This window comes from Mesoplodon densirostris, chromosome 12, assembly GCF_025265405.1.
Source record: "Mesoplodon densirostris isolate mMesDen1 chromosome 12, mMesDen1 primary haplotype, whole genome shotgun sequence".
Lineage (NCBI taxonomy): Eukaryota > Metazoa > Chordata > Mammalia > Artiodactyla > Ziphiidae > Mesoplodon > Mesoplodon densirostris.
This window is the reverse complement of record NC_082672.1, coordinates 16,851,341-16,873,885: the sequence shown is the minus strand read 5'-3', so window position 1 is coordinate 16,873,885 and position 22,545 is coordinate 16,851,341. Positions and strand designations below refer to the sequence as shown.

Here is a 22,545-nt window from a genome sequence, read left to right as displayed (position 1 = left end):
TTGAATCCCATCCTATCCCCACCCTAATTATTTCTCCTTAAAAAAAACATTCTAGTTCTTCCTCTCAATTGATTTCATTAATTTTGATGTGTAACGCTTTCACATTTTCTAAATCAGGAGGAAAGGGAATAAAATGAGATGTCTCACAAATATCATATGATACCGCTTATATGTGGAATCTAAAAAAAGGGTACAAATGACCTTATTTACAAAACAGAAATAGAGTCAGAGATGTAGAAAACAAACTTATGGTTACCAAGGGGGAAGGTGGGGGTAGGGATAAATTGGGAGATTGGGACTGACATGTACACACTACTATATATAAAATAGACAACTAGTAAGGACCTACTGTATAGCACAGGGAACTCTACTCAATACTCTGTAATGACCTATATGGGAAAATAATCTAAAAAAGAGTGGATATATGTATATGTGTAACTGATTCACTTTGCTGTACAGCAGAAACTAACACAAAGTTGTAAATCAACTATACTCCAATAAAAATTAATTTTTAAAAAATGAGATGTCTCACTCTCTCCCCCTCATCTCAGCTGCTCCCATTTTCCTCCCCAGTGTGTGTGTGTGTGTGTGTGTGTGTGTGTGTGTGTGTGTGTGTATTTCCCCTTTTCTTTACAAAAACTGTAGCATGCTATACACACTGTTCTGCAACTTTTATTTAATAAAATATCCAGATGCTCTTTAAAATTACTTTGTCAACCTTTGATTGTGCTTGAGTTAAATTTATAACATTGGGGACAATTTTGTCCTTAAAATATTATCTTCCAACTCAAGGTATATTATTTCTATTTTTCTTGTTTTCTTCAGCAGAGCTTTTCATTTTCTTATAAATACTAAATATTTCTTAAGTTTGTTTCTGAATAGTTGGTCTTTTCAATCTTTCTCCATCTGATACACTGGAAGAAAAAAATACCTCCTTTGTATTTTTAATGAGGTAACACATTTTCATACATTTATTGGCCATTCGTATTCTTTGTCAATTCATCCTGTCATCTTTAAACATCTGAATGACAGAGGTTTGGAAAGCTGCAGAGGGCAACTAAAACCATTGTTCAACACATTGAAAACCTAACTCATTATTTCCACCTAAAGCACTTCTCTGTTTCTGTTAATGTGATAACAATTCACCATTTTTTAGGCTCAAAATCAGTCTTTCTTTGATAAGTTTTTTCTTCCTCACCCCTTTCATTTGCCTAAAATGATTTTATAAAAATCTACCATCTGGGAAACCTTCAAGATGGTGGAGGAGTATGACGTGGAGATCACCTTCCTCCCACAAATACATCAGAAATACATCTATATGTGGAACAATTCCTATAGAATACCTACAGAACGCTGGTAGAAGACCTCAGACTTCCCAAGAGGCAAGAAACTCCCCACGTACCTGGCCGTGTGGCTGACAGGGTCTTGGTGCTCTGGCTGGGTGTCAGGCCTGTGCCCCTGAGGTGGGAGAGCCGAGTTCAGGATATTGGTCCACGAGAGACCACCTGGCTCCATGCAACATCAAACAGTGAAAGCTCTCCCAGAGATCTCCATCTCAACGCTAAGACCCAGCTCCAATCAATGACCAGAAAGCTACAGTGCTGGACACTCTATGCCAAAAAACTAGCAAGACAGGAACACAACCCCACCAATTAGCAGGGAGGCTGCCTAAAATCATAATAAGTTCACAGACACCCCAAAACACACAACTGGATGTGGTCCTGCCCACCAGAAAGGCAAAATCCAGCCTCATCCATGAGAATACAGGCACCAGTCCGCTCCACCAGGGAGCCTACACAACCCACTGAGCCAACCTTAGCCACTGGGGTCAGACACCAAAAACACGGTAACTACAAACCTGCAGCCTGTGAAAAGGAGACTCCAAACACAGTAAATCAAGCGAGATAAGACAGAGAAACACACAGCAGATGAAGGAACAAGGTAAAAACACACCAGATCAAACAAATGAGGAGGAAATAGGCAGTCTACCTGAAAAAGAATTCACAATAATGAGAGTAAAGATGACCCCAAATCTTGGAAATAGAATGGAGAAAATACAAGAAACTTTTAACAAGGACTTAGAAGAACTAAAAAGCAAAGAAACAATGATGAACAACACAATAAATGAAATTAAAAATTCTCTAGAAGGAATCAATAGCAGAATAACTGAGGCAGAAGAACGGATAAGTGACCTGGAAGATGAAATAGTGGAAATAACTACCGCAGAGCAGAATAAAGAAAAAAGAATGAAAAGAATTGAGGACAGTCTTAGAGACCTCTCAGACAACATTAAACACAACAATATTCGAATTATAGGGGTCCCAGAAGACAAAGAGAAAAAGAAAGGGACTGAGAAAATATTTGAAGAGATAATACTTGAAAACTTCCCTAATATGGGAAAGGAAACAGTCAATCAAGTCCAGGAAGCACAGAGAGTCCCATACAGGATAAATCCAAGGAGAAACACGCCAGGCCACATATTAATCAAACTATCAAAATTAAATACAAAGAAAACATATTAAAAGCAGCAAGGGAAAAACAACAAATAACATACAAGGGAATTCCCATAATGTTAACAGCTGATCTTTCAGCAGAAACTCTACAAGCCAGAATGGAGTGGCAAGACATATTTAAACTGATGAAAGGGAAAAACCTACAACCAAGATTACTCTACCCAGCAAGAACCTCATTCAGATTCGAGGGAGAAATTAAAACCTTTACAGACAAGCAAAAGCTAAGAGAATTCAACGTCACCAAACCAGCTTTACAACAAATGCTAAAGGAACTTCTCTAGGCAGGAAACACAAGAGAAGGAAAAGACCGACAATAACAAACACAAATCAATTAAGAAAATGGTAGTAGGAACATACATATTGCTAACTACCTTAAATGTAAATGGATTAAATGCTCCAACCAAAAGACAGAGACTGGCTGAATGGATATAGAAAGAAGACCCATATATATGCTGTCTACAAGAGACCCACTTCAGACCGAGGGACACATACAGACTGAAAGTGAGAGGATGGAAAAAGATATTCCATGCAAATGCAAATCAAAAGAAAGCTAGAGTAGCAATTCTCATATCAGAAAAAATAGACTTTAAAATAAAGACTATTACAAGAGACAAAGAAGGACACTACATAACGATCAAGGGATCAATCCAAGAAGATATAACAATTGTAAATATTTATGCACCCAATATAGGGACACCTCAATACATAAGGCAAATGCTGACAGCCATAAAAGGGGAAATCAACATAACACAGTCATAGTTGGGGACTTTAAGACCCCACTTTCACCAATGGACAGATCCTCCAAAATGAAAATAAATAAGGAAACACCAGCTTTAAATAATACATTAACCAAGATGGACATAATTGATATTTATAGGACATTCCATCCCAAAAAAACAGAATACACTTTCTTCTCAAGCACTCATGGAAGATTCTCCAGGATAGATCATATCTTGGGTCACAAATGAAGCCTTGGTAATTTAAGAAAATTGAAATCATATCAAGGATCTTTTCTGACCATAACACTATGAGACTAGATATCAATTACAGGAAAAAAATCTGTAAGAAATAAAAACACATGGAGACTAAACAATACAGTACTAAATAACCAAGACATCACTGAAGAAATGAAATAGGAAATCAAAAAATACCAGAAACAAATGACAATGAAAACACGACAATGCAAAACCTATGGGATGCAACAAAAGCAGTTGTAAGAGGGAAGATTATAGCAATACAATCCTACCTCAAGAAACAAGAAACATCTCAAATAGACAACCCAACTTTACACCAAAAGCAATTAGAGAAAGAAGAACAAAAACATCCCAAAGTTAACAGAAGGAAAGAAATCATAAAGATCAGATCAGAAATAAATGAAAAAGAAATGAAGGAAACAATAGCAAAGATCAGTGAAACTAAAAGCTGGTTCTTTGAGAAGATGAACAAAGTTGATAAACCATTAGCCAAACTCATCAAGAAAAAAAGGGAGAAGACTCAAATCAATAGAATTAGAAATGAAAAAGGATAAGTAACAACTGACACTGCAGGAATACAAAGGATCATGAGAGATTACTACAAGCAACTCTATGCCAATAAAATGGGCAACCTGGAAGAAATGGACAAATTCTTAGGAAAGCACAACCTTCCAAGACGGAACCAGAAAGAAATAGAAAATATAAAGAGACCAATCACAAGTACTGAAATTGAGATTGTGATTAAAAATCTTCCAACAAACAAAAGCCCAGGACCAGATGTCTTCACAGGCGAATTCTACCAAACATTTAGAGAAGAGCTAACACCTATCCTTCTCAAACTCTTCCAAAATATGACAGAGGGAGGAACACTCCCAAACTCATTCTACGAGGCCACCATCACCCTGATACCAAAACCAGACAAAGATGTCACAAGAAAAGAAAACTACAGGCCAATATCACTGATGAACATAGATGCAAAAATGCCCAACAAAATACTAGCAAACAGAATCCAACAGCACATTAAAAGGATCATACACCATGATCAAGTGAGGTTCATCCCAGGAATGCAAGGAATCTTCAATATATGCAAATCAATCAATGTGGTAAACCATATTAACAAATAGAAGGAGAAAAACCATATGATCATCTAAGTAGATGCAGAAAAAGCTTTTGACAAAATTCAACACCCATTGATGACAAAAACCCTCTAGAAAGTAGGCAGAGAGGGAACTTACCTCAACATAATAAAGGCCATATATGACAAACCCACAGCTAACATCATTCTCAATGGTGAAAAATTGAAACAATTTCCTCTAAGATCAGGAAGAAGACAAGGTTGTCCACTCTCACCACTATTATTCAACATAGTTTTGGAAGTTTTAGCCACAGCAATCAGAGATGAAAAAGAAATAAAAGGAATCCAAATTGGAAAAGAAGAAGTAAAACTGTCACTGTTTGCAGATGACATGATACTATACACAGAGAATCCTAAATATGCTACCAGAAAACTACTAGAGCTAATCAATGAATCTGGTAAAGTAGCAGGACATAAAATTAATTCACAGAAATCTCTTGCATTCCTATACACTAATGATGAAAAATCTGAAAGAGAAATTAAGGAAACACTCCCATGTACCACTGCAACAAAAAGAATAAAATATCTAGGAATAAACCTACCTAAGGAGACAAAAGACCCGTATGCAGAAAACTATAAGACACTAATGAAAGAAATTAAAGATGATACAAACAGATGGAGAGATATACCATGTTCATGCATTGGAAGAATCAACATTGTGATAATGACTATACTACCCAAAGCAATTTACAGATTCGGTGCAATCACTTTCAACCTCTCAATGGCATTTTTCACAGAAGTAGAACAAAAAAATTCACAATTTGTGTGGAAACACAAAAGACCCCGAATAGCCAAAGCAATCTTGAGAAAGAAAAACAGAGCTGGAGGAATCAGGCTCCCAGACTTCAGACAATACTACAAAGCCACATTAATCAAGAGAGTATGGTACTGGCACAAAAACAGATATATAGATCAATGGAACAGGGTAGAAAGCTCAGAGATAAACCCACGCACCTATGGTCACCTTATCTTTGATAAAGGAGGCAGGAATATACAATGGAGAAAAGAGAGCCTCTTCAATAAGTGGTGCCAGGAAAACTGGACAGCTACATGTAAAAGAATGAAATTAGAACACTCCCTAACACCATACACAAAAATAAACTCAAAATGGATTAAAGACCTAAATGTAAGGCCAGACACTATAAAACTCTTAGAGGAAAACATAGGCAGAACACTCTATGACATAAACCACACCTCCTAGATAAATGGAAATAAAAACAAAAACAAACAATTGGGACCTAATGAAACTTCAAAGCTTTTGCACAGCAAAGGAAACCATAAACAAGATGAAAAGACAACCCTCAGAATGGGAGAAAATATTTGCAAATGAAGCAACTGACAAAAGGATTAATCTCCAAAATTTACAAGCAGCTCATGCAGCTCCATATCAAAAAAACAAACAACCCAATCCAAAAATGGGCAGAAGACCTAAATAGACATTTCTCCAAAGAAGATATACAGATGGCCAAGAAACACATGAAAGGATGCTCAACATCACTAATCATTAGAGAAAAACAGGACAGTGAGGTATCATCTCACACCAGTCAGAATGGCCATCATCAAACAATCTACAAACAATAAATGCTGGAGAGGGTGTGGAGAAAAGGGAACCCTCTTGCACTGTTGGTGGGAATGCAAATTGATAAGCCACTATGGAGAACATTATGGAGATTCCTTAAAAAACTAAAAATAGGACTGCCATACGACCCAGCAATCCCACTACTGCACATATACCCTGAGAAAACCATAATGCAAAAAGAGTCATGCACCACAATGTTCATTACAGGTCTATTTACAATAACCAGGACATGGAAGCAACCTAAGTGTCCGTCGACAGATGAGTGGATAAAGATGTGGCACATATATACAATGGAATATTACTCAGCCATAGAAAGAAACGAAATTGAGTTATTTGTAGTGAGGTGGTTGGACCTAGAGTCTGTCATACAGAGTGAAGTAAGTCAGAAAGAGAAAAACAAATACTGTATACTAACACATATATATGGAATCTTAAAAAAAAAAATGGTCCTGAAGAACCAGGGGCAAGACAGGAATAAAGACACAGATGTAGAGAATGGACTTGAGGACACGGGGAGGGGGAAGGGTAAACTGGGACGAAGTGCGGGAGTGGCATGGACATATATACACTACCAAATGTAAAACAGATAGCTAGTGGGCAGCAGCTGCATCGTACAGGGAGATCAGCTCGGTGCTTTGTGACCACCTAGAGGGGTGGGGTCGGGAGAGTTGGAGAGAGACGCAAAAGGGAGGAGTTATGGGGATATATGTATACATACAGCTGATTCACTTTGTTATAAAGCAGAAACTAACACACCATTGTAAAACAATTATACTCCAATAATGATGTTTAAAAAAATCTACCATCGAAATTTCTCTTGCTCCTGACTTTTTTTTTTTTTTATTGCCACAGGTTTGTTCAGGTTGTCCATACCTTTGCCTAGAAATGATTGGCTTTGTGGTCTTCCCACCTCCAGCCTCTTCTTTCTCCACCGAATAGAGGACAGATGAAGTACAGATGCAACTATATTCCATTGCTCGCAAGACTTCAATGGTACACTACTGCCTACCAAACTTAATTCGTAGTGCTACCTTTTTCTGTCTTCTCTCCTACCACTATCCTACATTCTTCCTACAGTTCAACAAAACCAAACTACTGAATATTCCCAAAATATGGTCTATGCTTTTCTGACTCTATGGCTTTGCACCTACTATTACATGCACCTGCAATGCCTTCCCTTGTTTTTGTTTGTTTGGTTTGGTTCTGGGGTTTTTTTGGTCTTTTGCAAGCCCGTCACCTCTTCAAGGCCCAGCTGGAATATAATCCCCAAGAAACCTTGCCTGTGATCCCCTCCTCTTCTGAATTTCCAGAGTAACTTTGTTTCTCTTAAACTGCCCACCCTATTATTATCATCACTGTAAATTTTTTAAGCAAAGAGAAGATGTCTTGCAGGATGGTATGGTGAAAAGGACCTGGGCTATGTGGTCAGAGGATCTGTTCAAAGTCCCACTGTTCACTTAATAATTGTTTTAGATTACCCAATCTAAAGTAAGTCATTTAACCTGTTGAACCTTAAAATCTTTAGTTGTGAATTGGTGGTGGTAGTAATAATGTATAAAACAAAAGAAACTGTGACAAACAGAGATGATAATATATGTGAGAAAACCTTGTAAATTGTAAAGCACTCTATAATAAATAGTGGTTTATAACTGGTAAATTTTATATGCTCTGGGTTCCTATCACATTTGTGCATCACGCCAGTGTATCAACGTGCCATATTCTACATCAGACAGTTGCAACATTTTCTGATAAGGTCTTGCATCATGATCTAGTCTCAAAAATGGAAATCAGCATGACTGGTTGGTTGGGAAGATAACAGACTTTTCAACTAATGGTTATCCAAAGGTGAAAAAGAGCCTTAAAAGTACTGAGCACCCAAGTCCAGCCTAAAGCTAGATTATGGAATTTAAACACTAGCTAATTATGTTGGCATAAACTATTCTGAATGAAACAGATTTTTATTCAAGAGTTTATGATCTAGGGTGAAAGGGAGAGACAAAGATGAGAATATTAGCCATTCTAATTCTCTCTGTTTTCAAGTCTAGTCCTGAGGCAAAGGGTAGCTGAGTCCATGAAAAAGACTGTTGATTTCTCATGGATCTGTCTGTTATTATTATTCTCCTGGAATAAGCTTTTAAATTATTCATAAAAACTTCTGGTGGGCCTCCCTGGTGGCGCAAGTGGTTGAGAGTCCGCCTGCCGATGCAGGGGACACGGGTTCGTGCCCCGGTCTGGGAGAATCCCATATGCCGCGGAGCGGCTGGGCCCGTGAGCCATGGCCGCTGAGCCTGCGCGTCCGGAGCCCGTGCTCCGCAACGGGGGAGGCCACAACAGTGAGAGGCCCGCATACCGCAAAAAAAAAAAGAAACTTCTGGTGCTTCTACCCACAGTGGCATCACACAGCACACACATACCATATTTTGTACACATGAGAGCATGTGACATAAATCACATTGTTTATCCTAGAGAGAAATAAGACAACAATTAATGAGTGACCCCCCTTCCTTCTTATCACTATCTCCTTTCCATACGTTTTTAATCCCCTTCCCAACACTCTTACTCTGAGCAAAGGACCTTGCTTTCTGCATATTTGAAAGCTTGGAGGCCACCACAACCTCTCTACTGTCCCTCTTTCTAAGATTAAATTTCTCTACATTGTCACCCATTGTTCTCCTTTTAGAAAATGTTTTTATTGAAGTACAAAATATTTTCACTAAAGTGCCTAAGTCACGCTTAACTTTAGTGTATATATAACTCGATGGATTTTTGCATGTGTTTAAATCCAAACAATCACCACCCAGATCAAGATGAAGAATATTTTAGTGCCCCAGTAGGCTCCCGCATGAGTCCTCCTAATCAAAACTCCTCGTCCTGTACCCCCCAGAGGTAACCACTATTCTGAATTGTATTACCATCAATTACTTTTGCCTGTTCTTGAACTTCACATATACAGAATTATACAATGTGTATTCTTTTCTGTCTTTTTTTTTTTTTTTTTTTTTTGCGGTACGTGGGCCTCTCACTGTTGTGGCCTCTCCTGTTGCGGAGCACAGGCTCCGGACGCTCAGGCTCAGCGGCCATGGCTCACGGGCCCAGCCGCTCCGCGGCATGTGGGATCTTCCCGGACCGGGACACAAACCCACGTCCCCTGCATCGACAGGTGGACTCTCAACCACTGTGTCACCAGGGAAGCCCTCTGTCTGTTTTTTTCTTCTCCTCTCAGAATGTGCATGAGATTCACTGATTTTGTTAAGTGTATCAGTAATTAATTCTTTTTAAAATATGTAACTGTTTTATTAAAATATAATTCACATACCATAAAATTACCTTTACAAAGTGCAAAATTCAGTGAGTTTTAGTAAACTCAGAGTTATGAAACCATCACCAATATATAACTGTAGAACATTTTCATCATCCCCAAAGGAAACTGTGTACCAATTAAAAGCCACCCCATATTCTACCCTTTCCTCCAGCCTCTGGCAACCACTAATATACTTTCTATCTCTATGAATTCACCTATTCTGGACAGTTCATATAAATGGAAACATACAATATGTGGTCCTTTGTGACTAGTTTCTTTCATTTAGCAGAAGGTGTTCAAAGTCCATCGCTGTTGTAGCATGTATCAGTGCTTCATTGTTTGTTTTGTTTTGTTTTTTAATTTTATTTATTTATTTATTCATTTATTTATGGCTGTGTTGGCTCTTCGTTTCTGTGTGAGGGCTTTCTCTAGTTGTGGCAAGTGGGGGCCACTCCTCATCGCGGTGCGCAGGCCTCTCACTATCGCGGCCTCTCGTTGCGGAGCACAGGCTCCAGACGCGCAGGCTCAGTATTTGTGGCTCACGGGGCTAGTTGCTCCACGGCATGTGGGATCTTCCCAGACCAGGGCTCGAACCCATGTCCCTTGCATTGGCAGGCAGATTCCCAACCACTGCGCCACCAGGGAAGCCCCGCTTCATTGTTTTTTATTGCTGAATAATATTCCATTTATCAGTTTTTTGATGGACATGTGCATTTATTTCTCCTGAGTGTATACCCAGGAATGAAGTTGTTGGTGTATAAGAATTCTCCAGAGAAACAGAACCAATAGGATACAGAGAGAAAGAATGATGGAGAGATTATAGGAAATTGGCTCACATGATTATGTAGGCTGTCAAGTCCAAGATCTACAGGATGAGCTGGCAGCCTGGATAGCCAGGGGGAGCCAATGTTGCAGTTTCTGTTCAAAAGCCATCAGGCTGGAGAACCAGAAAGAGCCTATGTTCCCGTTCAAGTCAGGAAGCTGTCTAGTTGGGGAAATTCCTCCTATTTGGGGAAAAGTTTTTCTTTTGTTCTATTCAAGCCTTCAATGATTGGATGAAGCCCATCTACATTGTGGAGGGCAATCTGCTGTATTCGAAGTCCACCAATTTAAATGTTAATCTCATACAAAAACACCCTCCCCAAAACACCCAGAATAATGTTCAGCCAGCTGTTTGGGCACCATGGCCCAGCCAAGTTGACACATAAAATAAAACAACATAGTTAGGTCATAAAGTAGGCATATGTTTAGGTTTAGTAGACACTGTCAAAGAGTTTTCCAATGTGGTTGAACCAATTTACAATCCCATCTGCAGTATATGAGAGTTCAGGTTGCTCTACACTTTTCTTTGCTAACATTTGGCACTGTTAGACTTTTTAACGTTAGCCCTTCCGTTAGGTAGGTACTGATATGTGATTGCGTTTGTAATTTGCATTTTCCTGATAAGAAATTATGTTGAACACTTTTCTGTGAACTTATTGGCCATTTGGAAATCATCTTATAGGGTACTTCTTCAAGAGTTTTTCCTTCTTTTAAAAATTGGGTTGTTTGGTTTTTCTTTTTGATTTATGGAAATTTTCTCATATATTTTGAATGTGAGCCCATTGTCACTCTCAACCACTGCGCCACCAGGGAAGCCCCAAAAGACAACTTCTTTAGTAACTTCCCGTTGCTTAGAGAATTAGTCCAAGCTCAGCAGTTGAGCATTTGTGGTGTTGTACAGCGCTACACTCTGTTACGTACCTTGCACTATGGATACATAGAACGAAGTGCTATCCCTTGAATATGCCTCTCCCCTTCCCGCTTTGTTCATGTTGTCTTTGCCTGGAATACTCTTGCTCCATCTCCACTTGCCTGTACACAATCTTCTTGAAACTGTCCCTGACATTTCCTCTACTGCCACCCCCTGCAAAGTAAACTGTCCTTCTTCTAAGCTTCTGTGGTGTTTATTATCATCTACTTTGTATTGGTGTTATTTACAGTGTGTTCTCTTCTACTACCAGTGCTGTTCAATAATAGAATTTTCTGTGAAGACGGTTACTGAGCACTTGAAATGTGGCTAATGCAACTGGGGGCCTGAACATTTCATTTTGCTTAATTAATTTAAACGTAAATAGCTACAGGTAGCTGGTGGCCACACAGCACTAGACTAAAAGACTCTTGAATGTAGTATAGGGATTATATCTTGTTTTATCTGTCTAATCGTTACAGAGAGCATCTGAAAGGCACAGTCTGCTTTCTTCCCTCATGTCTTCTCCACAGAGCCTTGTAGATAATAGACACTGAATATTTATTGGATCACTAAATATGGATATCACATTTACCAAATATATAGTAAGCGTTCCTAACTATTTCTGTTCCAAATTCAAGTAGATTAAATAGGTGAGAAGAAGGAAAAGTTGAATGACCAAAACTCCCATCTGTTACGGAGAAACAGATGGCTAGTTCCATTATGAAAGGATATCTATTTCTCTATCTCTACCTGTCCATCTCACAACATTCCTTCTCTTGGTTAAGTAGGGAACTCTGCAGTTTAAAGCTCTTTGTTTTTTAAAACTTATTTTGCAATAATTTCATACAGTGAAAAATTGCAAGAATAGTAGAGAAATTCCCATATTCACCAAGTTTTTAAAAATATTTAAACTATTTTAAAATTTAAAAATAACCAAGGGGACTTCCCTGGTGGTCGCAGGGAATATTTCAGTGTGTTTTCTGATGAACAAGAATATTCTCATACACAATATATATAATATATAATATATTCAGGAAACTTAACATGGATAACGTACTTTAATCTACGGAACGTAGATTAAACTAACGTACTTTAATGTCCGGAATCTAGTTCATATTCCAACTGCGTTGATTATCCCAATAACATCCTAAAGTATAGCATTTTCCTCCTCCAGTAAAGATCTAGTTCAGGGTCACATATTGCATTTAGTTGTTGTCTTTAGTTTCCTTTAATCTGCAGTTTTGTTTTGTTTTCATGACATTGAGCGTGTTTTAAGAATACGGGCCAGCTATTTTGTAGAATTTTCCTCTATTTGGGTTTGTTTGATGCTTCTCATGATTAGATCCGGGTTAAAGCTCTTCAGTGTTGGTGCAAGGATGTATTGTTATGCATACCTTCTCTGCCACCCACTGGTTCTTAGACTTGAGCTATTCACACCTATCGTGTTCCTAAGTTTACAATGCATTATATTTCCATTAAAATATGTATATATACATTTCATTAAATTTCTAACAATATTTTGTATAAAATATGTAATTCTACTATTTCAAAAGCAATTGTTGGCTCTATATTTTATAGTGGTTTCAAAGAGAAGTGAAATTTACTTAATAATGGATTCAATTTCTCTAAACTCATTTCATCAATTACTTCAACATTTAGTTCGGAAATAGTTCCTCAGAAAGGACTACTGTGAAGTATTAAGGTTCAGTGATTTGTTTTTTATTACCAAGCATTGCATACATTAAAACTATAGTCTTCCCATTTTTAAAATCCTAATTTACTCCTCTTAATATCGACAATGGAGAGAAAAATACTTAAATTCTGATACAGTAAGTAATAATAAGTACTTCCGGCTTCTGACGTGGTAAAGGTTTTGAACTGGTGCCCTATCCCAATATTTCAGGTATTTTTAAATGATGAGTGAAGGGGAAAGAACTGGCAAAAGTACCTTAACAGTAGAGAAGCCTGTACTTCTTAAGAGATTTTTGTTTTGTTTTGGGTGTGTGTGTGTGTGTGTTTAAAGGCTCTCGCTGTAACTACAGCGCTCATACTGGAAATAGCAAAATAAAAATGGTCCTTCAGGATTTTTCTGGGGAGTAAGAATTGTTTCAAGGAAGAAACTGGCAGAGAAATGGACAAAAAAAATTGTAGTGTTTTGGACACCATTAAAGCGTTAGAATGTTTAAATAAATATCTTACATGGTGAGAAACGTGTGAGTGTTAAACACGTTTCATTTTAGGAGGAAATTAAACAAATATTTCTTTAAGAAGATAGAGACAGAAGTGTTTGCTTCGCCTGACCACCCCCCCCCTCCACACACACACACAAGTTAAAGTGTCTTTGGCTCTGCTTCTAGGACTTCTAGGAACGTGCAATTTAAATAAAATCGAAACAACAAAACCTTTACAGCATTTAGACTGGTTTTTTCTTTCCAGCGCTCAAGAAGACTCAGAGCCCAACATTTTTTTCCAAACTCGAAGCTGCGAGTTCTGAGCCTTCTAGGATGTGTCCCGCACACTCCCGGGACGACTCTGGTCTCCTGCTCTGGTCACCCCCATCAGCCAGCGGCTCTCGGCGCCGCCCGCCTCCAAAGGGGTGTGTCCCCGCCCCGCAGCGGCCGCACAACCGGCTCCGCCGCAGGCCCACCTGCCGCCCTCGGCGGCCCGGGCCTGGGGAAGGCGCGGGGTTGCTGCAGTGCCGCGGCATCAGGTCCGCCCCCGCCCGGAGCTCGAAGCCCCCAACCCGCGCGGCGAGGCCAGCAGCCCCACTGGTCCCGCCGCCCGCTTCCAGACGGGCCAAGACGCGGGGAGCTGAGTTCTTTTCTCCTTTCAACCCAAACTGCTATCGGCCCCCGTTGGGGGGTAAACCTGCTCTTTCTCTCCACACACACACCCCCTCCAAGTAACGGCGGCCGGGATAAAACTTAAAAAGTAGGATCCTGGGCCCTCCTCGGGCCGTTTGCCTCGGCGCCCCCTCTAGCACGGCCCCGGCGGCGGCCCGCGCCACTCCGCGCGGCCGGGCAGCGTTCTCCCTGCAGCCTTCGCAAGACGGGTGTGTAGTCTGCGAGAGTCGGGGGAGGGGTGCAGGGCGGAGAAAGAGCATCTCCGCGCCGCCGCCGATGGCCGCTCCCCCGCCGCCCGACTGGGGGAGGCCTAGTCACAGCCGCCGCCTCAGCAGCGCCCACAGATCTCGCGGTGTTTGCCGGCGGCCGCGCCGCCATATTGTGTGACAGTATTTTGATTTGCACTGGACTGGCGGAGCCGCGGCGAGAGCGAGCGAGAGCTGGGGGGGTGGGGGGAGGGCAAGCAAGCGCGAGGGGGGTGGGGGCCGAAGGAGGTAGGGAGGCCGAACGAGCTGGAGCCGAGGAGCGGGGAGCGGCGACGCCACCCAGCCATCGTTTTTGATCTGCAGCAGCCGCCGGCGGGGCGACCCAGCCCGACCCCCTCCCCTCCCCCTCAGCCACGAGCGGCGGCAGCGGCGGCGGCGGCAGCCGGAGGGAGTTGGCGGCGGCGGCCGATCGGAGGGGCTGAGCGGGGAGGGAGGGAGAGCTGAGGTGTCCCCCCTGCCGGGTGGAATCGGAGGCGGCGGCGGCGCTGGCGGCGGCTGTGGTGGTGGAGGCGGCGGCGGCGACGGCGACGGTGGAGACGGCTGCCGTAGTGGGAGAGGCGGCGGCGGCGGCGGCCGAGGAGGAGGAGGGGGAAGCGGCGGCGGCGAAGGGTAAGCGGACAGCGCTGCGGGGCCTCGGCGGGATCCCCAATCCCGGCTCTCCCCTCAGCTCCCCGCACCCCCCCTTCATCTGGAAGGGACTCTGACGACTCGCGAGGCCCTTGCGGGGCGTCCGCTTCTTCCTCTCGCTCTTCCTCCCTCCGCCTCCTTCCTTCCCCAGTGGCGAGGCAGAGAGGGAGGCCCCCCAAGTCCTCCAGACCGGGCGGGGGTGGGGAGCATCGGGCCCGGCCTGGGCTCCCGGGAAGAAGTGTGTAGGGGGAGGGGGAGATTCATTGGAGTCGGGCGCCGGGGAGAGCCCCGGGTGGGGGAGGGTGCCGGGGGCGGGGAGGGCCCCTGCCTGCACGGGTGCCCCCGGCCCGCCCCTTTGGCATGTGTGAGATATGGGGGGGGCTGGGCGGGGGGGACGGAGATCTCCTCTGGGGGAGCCGTGGCCCGAAGAGGGATGACTTAGGGGCGAGGGTATTGCAGGCAGAGATCGAGGGAGTTACGTGGAGGTCGAGGGGAGAGCGTCGTTCCTTTTCCGATGTGGGTTTTCTGCAGCCTTCTGGAAGTGGGGAGCCAGCCCCGCTGTGAGTGTGTGGCCCTTAGATTTCAGAGGATGGTTCTAGCTTTCTGTCCTGTCAACCTCAAACCCTAAGATTGGGGTTGGGGCCGGGAGGCTGAAAGGGTCTGGGTATCGCTGAACAGGTGACAGGTGTATCTTCCCGTTGCTGATGCTGTAAGGCTGCTGGGGCTGGGTAGTATAGCAGAGTGGCGGAGCCCGTGTGGCTTCGTATCTATGCGTTTGGCCATGTTTCATTCCATATATAGTATATTTGCGATGTTCGGTTTCCATTCTTCAAGTCAGCTTAATTGTCGTGGAGGAATTCTTCAAATGTTTCTGATAAGCTGGGTTTCCAGGAGAGTGGAGGGAATTTGCAGCTTCACGGGGGTCTCGCAGGAGTTCATGCGTTTTGGGGTCCCCAATGCGAGGCTGTTTTGAGTGCCTCTCTTCATTGGAAGGTTCTTGAACACTAAGGTCGTATTTGAGGCAACAGTGAGGCAGTATACTTTTGCATCCATTTTGTCTGTTTTAGGTAAGTTTGTAAAGTGTCGAACTTCAGGGTCAGGTTGATTCGCATTGTATAAAAGGAATTCGTTTGTGCTTTAGCTCACTCTTAAAGAGTACGTTGCTCATTATGCAATTTCAGATTTGGCCGGGAATTTTGGTGGGCATGCAATACAATTTTGCTTTCAGTTTTTACACTACTGCTGCTTACCACACTCTTCGTACAGTAGCAGAGTATTGACACCTTTTTAAAAGTATCTTTGAATTCCTTGGAACAGTGAAGTCGTGATTGGTTTTAAACCCTGACAGTTTGAAACTTTAGATTTTGAAACCACTGCATTTTCTAATAAAGACAGACACGCTCTTCATCTTACTGGAAGCTTTGACTGAGCACTTAAATTAGAAACAATGGGAAGAATTGTCAGATAAATGAGTTACAAATTAAAATAGGGCCAAGTTTAAAAGGGATTCAATAGCTTTGAAAAAACGTGTCTGGAAGGAATATATTGAATGATGCCACTATCAGTGTGTTAACAGGAAATAGAACAAAAATTCCAGTGATTCAGAACTTCTGTTGGGGTTTTTTTCCCCTTAAACCTAATGAGTTTCTAATAGAGGGTGCTTAAGATTTAAATCTTCAAAGGATCAACTGAAAGTTGAATGCATTAATTAGATGAGTAAATTGTCCACTGAATATACTCCGTTATTTCATTTTTCTCTTGGGCACGTGGAATACCTTTTCTTGAGTTCAGAAGTATTCTCAGGGGACACTGATGAAATGCAAGTGGTTCAACCCTCTTTAGTGAACTGTCGCATAGTAGAACCTGTGCTTTTGTAACCTGTTAAGAAGTGGGTAAATGATCGGTCTCATCTGATACAAATTTCCTGAAAAATAAGTTTCAACTTAATCTGATTTGATTGAAATAACACCTATATTTGGTCCTCTCTTTACTGGAAAGAAGCGCTTGCCTTCAGCTAGTGATATTGTTTAAAACTTGCATACAGTTATTGCATCTAATGAAATCAGGAGGTTTTTAAACTCTGCAGAGTTAAGTGGGCACACTACTCAGATCCCCAGTTACGTTATTATTGAGAATTGCTTGTTTAGTATTAGTAACACGTTATACTTGGGTTAAGTGTCTTAACATGATTAGTCTTGTGTCTTGACAGAAATAAAAATTTATTCTACTTCTGTAGTTTTCTCTGTAAGGAAAATTCTTTTCTCAAAATACTGTTGAGGATGAAATCTACATATGTATCTATGAACATATGGCATTTTGCAAAATGGGTGTGATGGGCACCACTTACATGAAACTTCGTGAGTTTCGTGCCAAAACAGTCCCATGAGGAATGTGTGAATTTTCTGAAACAGCATTTATTTTAGTTGTATAAATTCATCAAGACTAAAAGTGTATTTTTTAATGGTTATCAACGTATTTAAAAGGCAACGTTTACCTTGTTATAGATGTTTTGAAAAAAAGTTCCTGATAATCTTTACAACATACAAAGTTTGTAAGTTAACCTGTAATTCAGAAAAGCTTCAGTTTCATTATATCTCTACCTGGCCACGCTCCTATGACCCAAGAGAGAACAGTAGTAGCACTTCTCCATTGTTTCACTTATGTCATCTTTATTTGGTCCATCTAAGATTGGGACTCTATAAGATAGAAGGATTATGAGGAAATAATAGAGGCAAATGTGAAAATGGGGCAAAACAGTAATAAGGAGGAGAAGCTAGGGGATAAGATGCTAGTAGAGGATTAGATGCACAGTTTTAGGCAACTAGGAAAATGGAGATGTGGGTAGTGGTGGGTGCCAAGCACAGGAAGATGATCATGCTGAACGATTCTAAGGAGGTTTGGGCTGAATCTTTAGGTAGACTCTCACAGTCTATATGTCATTTTATTTTAGTCCTCTGTATGAAGATGGTAAGGATTTGGAGACTTGGAAATTGTATGAAATCTAAACGTATGCATGTTCATATTTATTTGCCTCTGGCTCATATTTCCAAAATACTTATAATATTTTAACATGTCATTTTTTTATGATTCCGACCCTAAAAACCAAGGAGGACACTTACTTAATCAGAAAGCTAAAATCCCTGAGTAAGTACTCAAGGGTGGCCAGTACGGTACTTTTTTTTTTTTTTTTTTTTTCCCCCCCCCCCCCGGTACGCGGGCCTCTCATTGTTGTGGCCTCTCCCGTTGTGGAGCACTGGCTCTGGACGCGCAGGCTCAGCGGCCATGGCTCACGGGCCCAGCCGCTCCGTGTCATGTGGGGTCTTCCCGGCTCAGCGGCATGTGGGATCTTCCCGGACCGGGGCACGAACCTGTGTCCCCTGCATCGGCAGGCGGACTCTCAACTACTGCGCCACCAGGGAAGCCCAGTACTGTACTTTTTACATTCCCTTTAGTTAACTGCTAAACTCGCCTGTGATCTTGATAAGAGTCAGAGATTAAGAATGGCTGTCTTTTTCTTCATTTTCTAAGTATTCCATGCCTCAAAACACAATGTTTGGTACTAAGTAGTACTTACTACTAGCCTTCTAGTGTTAAAGTTATGCATTTCACTTAGACTTTTCACTTTGATTTTTATTGACTCATTTTACAAAGTATGCTTAGTTTCTAATTTCTTAATCCTCAGAAGGAATGGGCTACTGTTAAAGGCACAGTAAGATGCGTCAGCTGAGAACTTGATGTTTTAGAAGGAGATCCAAGTCAGAATTGCCACAAAACAAAATTGTGAATATTAATATCAGTGAAAAATCTCTGTGAAAATTGATTAAAGTTTTGCCACTTAAAAGTGCTTTGTTCAAAATATAATTCATGTAGACCCCCGTATCTCCTGACAGTGCTTTATAAATGAGGCTTTGCCGAATGTATCTTTTTGATTTGCCTCAACATTTTTAATGTAAAACTTGAGCAAGAAATTCTATTGGATTTCTGATAATCTGTTTCAGTTCAAAATTTGGTATCAAGGGAGTGGTAAATTTCTTTAGACCTTTAATATCTTAACATTAACCTTTTTAGTGTTTCCTGCATAGTAAAAGAGAAACTAATATTTATTGAATACCTACTAAGTGCCAAGGTTTCTATCGTTTCACAAATATTTATTGAGCACAGGGTTCTTTGCGATATTGGAAATAGCAGCAGTGGATAACACAGACAAAATTTCTGTCCTCATATAGTTTACATTTTAGTAGTGGAAGATATAATAAATGAGTAAAATCAAGCATGTCTGGGAGAAAAAAGTACTGTGGAGAAAAGTAAAACAGAACAGGAGGTTGGGGAACAGACATTGCATATTTGCTCTTTTAAAAACTGCATAGTGGATATTATCTTTGATTTCAAAAACAAAAACTTCCATACGTAAATTTTTTCTTTAAGAATATACTTCAAAACTAACACAACGTTGTAAATCAACTATACTCCAATAAGAAACTTTTTTTAGAAATGTACTTCATAACTTGGGAACAACATTATGTTTGTGCTTCAGAGTTTTAGTTAATAGCGATTTCCTATTAGTGCTTCAGAAAGCTGCTTTGTGGCTCAATAGAAAATGTGGAGTCTGCTATCCTGGTTTGAATCCTGGTTTGCCACATACTAGCTTTGTGATTTGGGGCCAACTACAATTTCTCAGCCTCTCTGAGCTTGTTTTCTTCTCTGTAAAATGAATAGAATACCTATAGTGTTGTTGTGATGCCAAATTATACATTTTGTGTAAATTATCTGATATATAGAAGGGGCTCAATAAACTGCAACTTTTTTGTCTGTTGCTTATCCGGAGTTCTGTTGTAAAACAAAATAGTTGATGTTGGTAACCTTTCCAAGAAGCTTTCATAGCACTGTGGGGGACATTGTTTAATACACAGTTTATTTGAACAACTAAAGCACTCTTCTCTGATAGAATAAGATTAATTAAAACTCAACTGTAATTTATGGTCACTAATACTTTCTGGAGCGTTTGCACATGTTATCTAGTCAATATGCTGTCAGGAGTAAACCTAGTCTTTATGATGAGGAAACGTTGTGACATATCTTGATGAGCTGGATTTCAGCATTTTGACAAGTAGATAAAAATATCGTATAAGATCCCAGTTCATGGAAGTACTTGTGAAACATTTAGTACAGTTTATGTATTCAATAAATGTTCGCTTTGTCATTAGTTATTATACCTTTATTGTGTGAAAAGGGGTAATTCAGAGAATTCACAAAGTATTAAGGAGAACTTTTATGAAGAGAAAGTAATGCAAATTGTGGATAAGTTTTTTGAAGAAAGAGTGGAATAGTCAGTCAAATTGCAATATTTGTTTTCATTTTTAGCCTGGGAAATTACTAAACTGTCTCAAGGACAGACCGTGTCTTATTTTCCTTTCAGTCTTGACTTCACCATATCTTCAGTGCCTGGCCTGTACTTAAGGAGCTCAAGAAATACTGCGCATTCAGTGCTGGATGGCTCTTAGTGATAGTTTTCCTGTGTATCACAACTCTTTTTGGTAGTAAGCACCTTCTGATTTTGAAAAGTGTTTGCACTGGACTTAAGTCTTTGAATCTCTAGTTTTAAGCGCAGACTCGGATATCACACAGTCTTCTGAATGCTATTTTTTTGAATCTAGCCAAAAGTTTGAAAAAACATCCTAGAAATTAAAAGGAAGAAAAGAAAGAAATTATTTGTAGCTAAATTAGTATTCATTAACCTATTCCTATGAAGTTGTTGACATTAAAGTGAAAAAGTGAATAGAAATTTTTAAAAGCAGAGTATAAAAAATAATTCATATATAATTATGTGCTCTTAACCAGCCTTTAAAAGACAAGTTTGTCTTACCTCTTTAAGGCAATTTCAGTGAAACTGTACATTTATACTGACATTATGGATTAAATGGCTCAGTCACTTTCTTACATTCCTGTGATATGGGGAATATTGGTGTTTTCACGGGAAAGGGAAAACATCCCACCCCACCCTACCCTACTTTAACAGTAACCATTTTTCAGATGTTTGAATCTTAGCACCAGTAAGCTTTTTCCTGTTCTGTTATTCTCTGCCTGATGAATAATAATTTTAGCTTTCCTAAAACTGAAGACTTCCCTTAAGTTCTAAGATCTTTAGTCATTTATGCAAAATATTTCTTGGCTTTTAAAAAAATTCCCCTTGAAGATGTATAGAAACAAATTGCTTAATTTTTAAACTTGGTATGACACAATACTGTTTTAGAAATGAGATAAAAATATCTACAATTGGATATTTTTATACTCTTGTGGGTTTTTGTTTGTTTGTTTGTTTGTTTTGAACTGTAACAACCTACCACTGGAAAGGGATACTACTACAGGGTGTCAGTTTGAGTGGCTTCAGAAAGAAAGTCAGTCTGATTTATCCACAAATAGGTACAACATAGACCAGGGCATTTTAAGAATTTGTAGTATTTTAATTGCCTTGTTAAAGAAAATAGCATTCTTGTTTCACCTAAGAAGAAAAACAAAAAACAATCCTGGTACAAGCCTCAGTAGCCAAATAATAAAGTAGAGGTTGGAATGGTCCTGCAGAGAGAGACAGAGAAGAGAAGCAAGAGTAAAGAAGTGTAGAATTTAAAAGATTTTGGTGGAAATATATGAATGCTGATTGTTTTTAATAAAATGATTCAAAAGAATTACTCTGTTAAAGAAAATTTGTGGTCTCTGCAACCAGCCCCTGCCCAAGCTTGCCAAAATAGTAAGTCAAAAGCAATGCCACATTCCGAGGTATAGTATAGAGATTAGTGCTACCATCAAAAACTTCAGAGTTTCTGGGGGTTGATTCTGACCATTTAACTTGTCTGTTTGGCTAGTGCAGAAGACAGGTTCTGGGAGAATAACAGATGACAGTGAATTATTGAGGGGAAAAAAGTGCACAAAAAGTAAATTTTCAGTTAGTAAATTCTTTTTAGTCTTTGGTTTATTAACTATACTTTCATCTGAATTATTAAATAATACTCTTCTTTTGGGTTTTAATGTTTAAAGTTTTCCTCTAACATTTATATTAAGGAAAACTTATTTTGGCCCATAATATCTTAATGTTAACCTTTTTAGCGTTAGCAAAATGGAGCACATCACAAGTTTGCTTTCTGTCGGTTTGCCAGTCAGGCAGGCCAGATACTGCTTGTTTCATTAGTATAGAGCCAATGGCAGTTCAGCGGAATGATTTTCCGTTCCCTATCAATGGGAGGAAGTGCTTGCCAATACAAATGAAAACTTGAAATCCGCAATTTGACCCTGCTGAACACGGTTCTCACCCCAGGCAAGGTTGGTTTAGTCAGAGAAATCAACAAAAACAATCATTCTGATATGAACTGGGAAAATAGGAGTAGAAGGGAGTTCACCTAGTTTTAATTCTCTCAGCTGCTGAAGAAAATACTACTTTTGAGTTTGAGTTGGTCTCTGTCAACTTGTCAACCTCCACCCTTTTAACTAAACATCTTAATTTTATTGTGTTGGGAATCTGTGACGTATGATAAGAAAAGACCTGGTCTTTAAAGTCAGATGAGCCCAAGTTCAAATGTGAGT

At 40.3% G+C, this 22,545-nt stretch overlaps 1 protein-coding gene across 1 annotated transcript in view; it reads left to right on the top strand.

Annotated features, from left to right (window-relative positions):
- The first annotated feature begins 14,865 nt into the window (after window positions 1-14,865).
- Window positions 14,866-22,545, top strand: part of TAB2 (TGF-beta activated kinase 1 (MAP3K7) binding protein 2) — a 79,788-nt gene continuing 72,108 nt past the window's right edge. The window contains exon 1 of the mRNA XM_060115150.1: window positions 14,866-14,952. The gene's annotated coding sequence lies outside the window, so the exon portion shown is untranslated. The remainder of the gene's footprint in view (window positions 14,953-22,545) is intronic.